Genomic DNA, 9,014 nt, shown 5'->3' with positions numbered 1-9,014 from the left:
AATAATATGTGGTGCTCACACATAATCATCTTATAGGCATCTGTTTAGGACTAGGGCATTCTGACTACTGCTTCACTGTATATTTATACCCTCATGAAATTTGTTGTAAATAATCAGATGCAGTTCAAAAGGAAGAACGATAAGCATAGTTACAATACCAGAAGGATAAATGACAGTCATTACTCCACATTAAGTTTGTTTTTAGCACAAAAAGTGGTGCACAATGTCACTACAAAAATTTTTTGTAACTTATCCAGTGATATAAAATGTCTGACCGGCAGTGAAGTAAAATTTGAAAATAAACAAGAAAAGGTTTTCCTTGACAGTTCTTTTCATCTCATAGAAGAAGTTCTACTAATGTAACATGTAAGACAAGGTAAATAGAAATTACTATTTCTCATTCATATATTCCAAGAAATTAATGAAAATGAAATATTAAAGGTCTTGTTTATGTTCCATGTGTAGTTATATTTACAAAGTAATTTGTGATGTGAATGCAAAATGACTGGTTCTGTATCTTAACTAACAAACTAATTAATTGAATGAAATAAATAGTCAATGAGGTACATTATTTTAACTGCACCATGATAACAAAAATAACGAAATTTTAAGGTAAAGTTTGAAACATAAGAAAACATTCTCATATTTTGATAGTTTCTATGTGGAAACCATTTTAGCTAACACAGAATCAATTGATCGAGCTAGAACACAAATGTACAGTGATTAAAAAAAAGCTGATCTGTAAGGACGTATACCTAAGCCTCATTTTCGTGTATTCAAATCATAGATCTGAGTAAATATTGTCAATGAAATTAATAATTAACAAAAGGATCAAGAACAAAATTATTTGTTTTCAAACTTTCAGTCACTCGAAATAAATGTGATAGCGAGAATGGATGCAGCTTAAAACATGGAGGAGCAATATTTATTTAAATTTCATATATGATCAGTAGATTTGGCTGTGATGTGCCTTGGTTTATGTGACAGAGAACTAACAACCTGTTAATATCACACTTCTTGTAATATGGGTTACACACCCTTGTATCTTTTATGGTTTGCATATCCTTTTTAAAGAATATTTATTATTAGCATTCAGAAAGTTGAACGACGACATAAGAGAATAAGATCGGAATTTGGCATTTATTTTCCGTTGCTGTTACATAACTGTTCGTGATCTAGAATGATTTTTAATATGTTTTACCACTGACATCTCTTTTGAAGCAGAAGAGGGGTGAGAGGGAATGAAAGTAACGCCATTTTAGTGTGTGGGTTACTTTTATACTTTTATTGTAAATTACCTATGCTCCGTTCCCCCACCCCTCCCACTTCCCTGTATAAATACTGTATAGCTTGTCATAGCTGCATAGGACTGTAATGTTAACTGTAATGTTTACTGCATTAAAAAGAATTCACAAGACGAACCCCAGAAGCCTCTTTTTAACTTTTGCAGATCTAGTAATAACTACTGCATAGGACTGTAATGTTAACTGTAATGTTTACTGCATTAAAAAACTCACAGGACGAACCCAAGAAGCCTCTTCTTAACTTTTGCAGATCTAGTAATAACTAAATCAATCTAAAATCAATATTACAGTGAATATACAATAAAGCTAGACCAGAGAGTCATTCGTCACCTGCAGCTATTGTAAGCCAAGTCTTCGGACGACAAGGGGTCGAGAACTACTCTCAGATGTTGCTACACTAACTGGTGGAGTGGCTGACATTTTTATAATCATGCAAATGAAAGGATACAATTAATCTGTCGTACATCTCGATTATATCAAGAAGAGATCGCGGAATTTTAAAACCAGTCTCCACGTAGCGCTTTCACCTAGCCACCCATAACTTCAGCTCTTGTACTACAAATGAAACAGAAGTACCCAGAAGGTACTTCCACATCTCCTTTGGTTCTTTCACAATTACAGTGTCTTCTTCACTGTATCATGTACATGACACAGATTCATCACACCTGGGTAGTGTCTCTCCTTCTGATCCGATATAATGTTCTCTAACAACGGGATGTACAAGGGTCTTCGAAAGAATTCTTCAGAGGACCTGTCAAGAAACGATACGTGGTGCTTTCATATCCACATCCAAGCGCTCAGCGACTTCTTGAGCATCAAAGAACAAACTGACGGTAAACTGAACCCACATCTTGGTAGCCTTCGCTTATCGATTTCTCTCTTTATATGTACAGTAATTGACGAAGGAATCTGCTGAGCGTTACAGTTATCCTTGCAAATGAATCAGAAAACAAACGTGAAGAACTTAAGAAAATAACAAAGATAATAATTTGAGTTCTAATAAGTGAGAGAAAGAAAAGTTGAAAACATTAGTATATTTCACAACTTACGTAATACTCGCAAATTGCCCAAGCAGACAGCTGCGAGAATAAACTGACGACTTCGTAAATCCTGCCGAAGACATTGAGCTTCGAAAGGGATTGCACCGTCGCGCCACCGTTAAATCTTGTAGGGGGCGTCGCGTATTTTAGCAAATCGTCACCTTGAAACTACATACGTCCGTCAGGCCTCTCCACTCAACGCGTCTTGCGGATTTCGTGCCCTGTGAATCCGCCAAGCGCTTTTTTAAAGACATTATGTCTCTTTGCAGAGGCATTATCAAATGCTACTATCTTCTTCATTGATGCTGATGCGTTCGGACAAATAGTGACCTCGGAAGAATTTTCGAGACAGTTGTTCAGTAAAAGATTGCTACAAGTGCAGTATTTTGCATTGATGGATGTTTGTCAGCTCCTGAATGGTACATTTTAATTCAGAAACCGTAACTAAAAAGCTGTCAGTGATAACTCTCAATAAACATTTTCTTATTAACATTAAATTACTTGGGAAGATCTTTAACTATTTCGCCAAGAGCGAATCCAGTTAGACTGTAACTCTTCATTTGCATTTTATAGACGATTATTCTCATAAGCATCACAAAATTTAATAAAAACCTCCCTTCGATTTCTTTCGTGAAGGTAACAGACAGATAAATTGAGCTGTTTAAAGTGAGAAGTGTCGGAGGTTTCGCCAAGCATACTGGAAAAAAAATTTGCTTCTCTAACTCTGGATAAAATTTCGTCTTTAATTCTTCTTTGTATATGTCAATGAGTTTGTTTTCTGTGGTTTTGCTTATATGTGAGGCACTGGAAGAGTTCCAGATTTCAGTCTGCAGCAGAGTGTGTGCTGATACGAAACTTCCTGGTAAATTAAAACCGTGTTCCTAACCGAGACTCGAAATCGAGACCTTTGCATTTCGTAGACCAGTGCTCTGTCAACTGAGGTACCGAAATACAGCTCACAAATCGACGCAAATCTTCTCGGTTCTCTTTAAGCTCAGTGTGTCTTTATGAGCTATGCTGGTTAGCGGCTCTCGTTCAAGATGATGAAAATGAAGAAAGAAGTGCTTGACAGCCTCCAGAGTCTGTTGATGATATTAGTTCCGTTGATGAGCCATCAGGTTTCCTCTCTCTCCAAGCAAATCACCGAAAGTCTTCAAAGGTCTCTGACCCATTGCTTTAGAGGAACATTCGTCTGAAAACCACGGAATAATGTAGATAGAGAGGTAAAAATTGACACGCATGCTTGGAATGACATGGGGTTTTATTAGAACCAAAAAACAAAAACACACCCCATATTGCTAGACGCGTGAAAGATCTCTTGCGCGCGTCGTTTGGTGATGATCGTGTGCTCAGAGCCACTTTCATCATGCTTGGCCTCCCAGGCCCCCAGACCTCAGTCCGTGCTATATTGGCTTTGGAGTTAACTGAAGTCGCAAGTGTATCGTGATCGACCGACATCTCTAGGGATGCTGAAAGACAACATCCGACGCCAATGCGTCAGCATAATCCACTCCACCTCTAAGAAATCCTCAGCCTCACCCCGCTGCTGTCCCTGGTGTAGATGTGGCAGTGTCTCACTAAACACATCACTGGATGATCACACTGATAACATCAAACTTTTGATATCAAATTAATTAATTAATTAATTAATTAGTTAATTATATTAATCCACTCCATCTCTAAGACATCTTCAGCCTCACCCCACTGCTGTTCCTTGTAAATTGATGGAGAAGTTCACTAAGTATGTCCTGAGCTGTTGATGTGGAAGCAAAAAGTGTAGTTTATTTTCTTTATTTTGGGTGTTACCCTGGTGGATAATTTTCCTTACTTCACCATTTCCAGGCCTAAAATTGCTGGTAAATTAAAAATTTTGGTTGGAAATAGAATTGGTAGTTAGTCTGCAGCCTACATGTGTGACCTAGTTCGTAATACCGCAGTAAATTCAAATTTTTGGCGGGAAACACTCATCTATGCCCTAATTACACATAATCAATCATATAATTCAGTACACAGTATCACAAGTGTTGTTATCTCAACGGAAAGTGTTTCAAAACTGTTGGGGAGCTGTCCTGTTCTAATTACACAAAAAAGTTTATGATAAACCACATATATCGCCAAAAACGGCAGCACAGGTACATAAAACATCCACTGCGCATAATTACACAGCTACAGATTGCAATTATGCCCTGCCCTAATTACACTACTACAGATTGCGGGAATAACATATCGCAAAAAGCCGTATCTGTAAAGATCTAAAATGTCACTAACGAAAATCTAAGAATGCTACCTAACAAGCACTGCAAATGGGGTATAATGATACCTGCACCGTCGACTAACACCTCCAAGCATATGTACAATGCTAGAAAACACGGCCACTGCTCTGCACTGAACGCTACGACCGCTGACTGCTCTGAGCGGAAACACCGTTACTGCACTATCTCGGGACCACTGACCGGTTATTGCAAAGATACTCGCTGCATGCAGCAACCGCCAGGGCTCTGGTGGCGCAAGAGGCAACTGCCACTTATCGCCAGCCGCTGTAGCCGAGCGGTTCTAGGTGATTCAGTGCAGAACCGCGGTGCTGCTATAGTCGCAGGTTCGTATACAAACTCGGACATGGATATGTGTGATGTCCTTAGGTTAGTTAGGTTTCAGTAGTTATAAGTCTAGGGGACTGCTGACCTCAGATGTTAAGTCCCATAATGCTTAGAGCCATTTGAACCAACTATTTGAGCCACATATCCAGCAGGTAGGTAATATTACTCTTACACCGAAGAGCCGCAGAAACTGGTACACCAGCCTAATAATGTGTACGGCCCCTGTGAGCATGCAGATCTCTTCTGAACAGCACATTGCAAGACATCCCAGATATGCTCAATAATGGGGAGTTTGGTGGCCAGCGAAAGTGTTTAAACTGAGAAGAGTGTTCCTGGAGCCACTCTGCAGCAATTCTGAGGTGAGGTGTCACATATTCCTGCTGCAATTGCCCTAGTCCGTCGGAATGCACAATGGACATGAATGGATGCTTGTGACCAGACAGGATGCTTATGTACGTGTCACCTGTCAGAGTCGTACGTAGATGTATCAGGGATCCCATATCAATCCAACTGCACGCACTCCACACCATTACAGAGCCTCTACAAGCTTGGACAGTCTCCTGATGACATGCAGGGTCCATGGGTCATGAGGTTGTCTTCATACCTCTACATGTCCCTCCACTCGATATAATTTGAAACGAGACTCGTCCAACGAGGCAACATGTTTCCAGTCATCAACAGTCCAATTTCAGTGATGATGGGTACAAGCAAAGTGTAAAGCTTGTTTCGTGCTGTCATCAAGGGTACACAAGTGGGCCTTCAACTCCAAAAGCCCATACCGATGATGTTTCATTGAATGGTTTGCACGCTGACACTTCTTCATGGTCCAGCACTGAAATCTGCAGCAATTTGCGGAAGGGTTGTACATCTGTCACGTTGAACGATTCTCTTCAGTCGTCATTGGTCCCGTTCTTGCAGGATCTTCTTCCAGCCACAGCGACATTGGAGATTTGATGTTTTACTGGGTTCCTGATATTCACAGTATGCTTGTGAAATAGTGGCATGGAAAAATACCCACTTTATCGCTACCCTGGAGATGCTGTGTCCCATCGCTCGTGCACTCACTATAACAATATGTTCAAACTCGCTTAAATCTCGATAACCTGCCATTGTAGTGGTAGTAACCGATCTAAAAACTGCGCCAGACACTCGACTTATTTAGGCGTTGCTGACCACAGCGCCATATTCTGCCTATTTTCATATATGCATATTTCAATACACCTACCTTTAACCAGTTTCTTTGGCACATCAGTGTAGATTCTACAGTGTGTGGTGGACAGCACGCGATCATACTAATACGCTGAACTAATAATGGTTCTTCCTGCAGGCAAGCACACACGTTTCCAACGATATGTCCTCTTCCAAGAACGTAGACTGACAGACCTAGTTCACAATACTGTCATCACAAGGTTCTCGAAATTGGGACATCATGGATTCCTCCCACCCATCCCCACCCCCCTCAGCTCGCTTCCCCCACCTGGTAATTGATGGGAAAAGCTCAGTTGTACTGATATGACAGCGTGGAAGAACATAGGTTGGCATTTTCTTTATTTCATAATTTCTGGGGAAGGGTAGTTGTAAGATGGCAGAATAAATGAAGTACAATTTCGCACCTTACATGAGAGTTTTTGTACATCGTACCAGAAAGGTGAATATGACACCTGACATACTTCAGCGAAAAAGAGCAGATTTGCCTATAAAAATGTACAGTGTGCAATGCAAAGGGATGACACTCAATTGACGGTAATAACCCACCGAACCTATATACTGCATGTCAAAGAGCAAAAGGTGAAACAAACAGCTAGAGGAAGCGTTTCGTTTAGAAGCAGGCGAGAGCAGGCGAGAAAGGCGCGCCAGGGGCAGTACAATGGAAAGCTCTAAGGGGCGTCCCACGGCGAAAGTCAACGAACGGGCCAGGTGACTCATGCAGGAAGGCAACTAGCTGGCCACCAGCGTGGGACAGAAAGTAGCCTTAGAAAACTGCGTTTCGAAATGTCCAAATGGATACGAACAAACTAGTGACGCAGTTGATCATGTGAGCAGCGTGTGGTACGCTCATGACGTAGGCATGTAACTTTTAGGCATCTGGAGCGGGCAAAAAATGTCCGAAAGCGGAAACGAACTGGGAAGGAGTAAAGTGCTGAGATTTCGATGCAGTTTGATGGTTAGGCCTTTGCGATTGGCAGAGGGAGCTTCCACAAAACAAGAGGAATGCTCCTATTGGTCGGAAAAAACCATGATGTGAAGCACGAAAGGACTCAGGTGGGGGACAGTTTTGCTACAAGAAAGACAAGACCGAAAATTTCGGTACACTCTTCTATGAACTAGCGTCAAGTGCAGAATGGGGCGCATAATGCTCTGTACGACACAGAGTAGAAATTTGTGTGAACACTGTGTGAACACTGTGTTCACAGTGGCTGAAATCCAGATATTAGCTGTAGCCAACTGTGTTGAAACGAAGCAGCCACTTAGTTAATTGTTCTTGTGAGAACTGAGAGGGCATTCTAACATGCACGCTGTTCCAGCCATGCGCGCGCATATCGCCATCTTTCAAGACTAAGGATGAGGGCATGTTTTCTCGCCTAACGAGAAACATAGGAGGGTTTCTGCTGATAAAATTCAGAAAAGGTTTTGATTAGGTTTTATAGGAATTTCAGAGGACGAGAGCAGCCATGCAGACAACAGCGGATTGTAGCTAAGGTAAACACCGCGAACAGTGATGTGATTGTTGGTTCACCAGCTTTCGACCACTGTGAACTCGAGTAACTTTAGATAATCTTTTGCTCATCTTGTCACAAAAACTCTGTAGACTTGATTGTCATCCGAAATAGTACCAAACTGGATGATTTATCGAAATATTGGCCAACTTCATGATGTAGTAGTAAGAATAATTTTGTAAAGAAACTTCTGTGTACAATTTGTTATTGTCATGTTTAGAGTTATTTCGATTACTCGGGACGAGATGCGTTATCTTGACAACTGTCCTAACATTGCAAACTGTTTAAATTCGTGTATTTCTTTGATAAAAATTTCATTATCAAAACCAATTTGTTTACAGCTTAAACGCCGTTATGCTCTTTCATAGAATAAGGGTCCACCCCTTACACCAGTCATTTATTCTATAGATGTTGATGCACTCAAAGAGTGTTTCTGCTGACTTCGGACGAAAGAGAAAAGGAGTGAAGTGTTAGAGAATAGTGACCCTGCCAGGATGGCAATTGCCGGCCGGAGGGGCCGTGCGGTTCTAGGCGCTACAGTCTCGAGCCGCGTGACCGCTACGGTCGCAGGTTCGAATCCTGCCTCGGGCATGGATGTGCGTGATGTCCTTAGATTAGTTAGGTTTCAGCAGTTCTAAGTTCTAGGGGACTGATGACCACAGCAGTTAAGTCTCATAGTGCTCAGAGCCATTTGAACCAGGATGGCAATTAGTGAAATTAGAAGAGAAATTAAAGTTTAGTATTGAAGCAAAAAAATTGTTGTTTTTTGTTTTTGTGACAAGGTTACTCAATGTATGTTTATGCATAGTGCTCAGAATACAGTAAATGCGTGATCCACAAACTTGAAAAATTGTATTAACAAGTAAGATGAAGTTTGTTTTTGTGTAAAAGTAGCTGATGCTTGACCCTGCTGACACGCGCGAAGCTATTCGCGGCGTTGTTGAGTTGGTTCGAATAATCACAAACAGTGAACGGCGTTGCTAATGATGTGTGCTTAGGCTAAGAAACTTTCTGTGATATTTTGGAGATGTGTAAGATCACATAACTTGATGATGACGAGAGCTCAGTCTCTCGCAATTCGAGAATGACGGAGGTTAGTTAGACAATCGGAGATGGCGGAAGGACGGAGGATATAGTACATAGGGAAAACTGAAGAATTTGACAGGATAGAGATTGATGTACAACAAAAAGTATCGAGTGTGAGTCACAGAATCTAACGAAGTGATAGTACAGATGGAGTGGGGGCAGTTTCGCTATTGGTATCACACTCTCAGAATGCACGAAAACGAACAAATGACGGATCTAGTGGGCCAGAAGTAGAATCAGAGGACGAGAAACTTCAGTACGTTGAACCAA

Source organism: Schistocerca piceifrons, chromosome 1 (genome assembly GCF_021461385.2).
Source record: "Schistocerca piceifrons isolate TAMUIC-IGC-003096 chromosome 1, iqSchPice1.1, whole genome shotgun sequence".
NCBI classification, from domain to species: Eukaryota; Metazoa; Arthropoda; class Insecta; order Orthoptera; family Acrididae; genus Schistocerca; species Schistocerca piceifrons.
Note: the sequence above shows the minus strand (reverse complement) of the source record.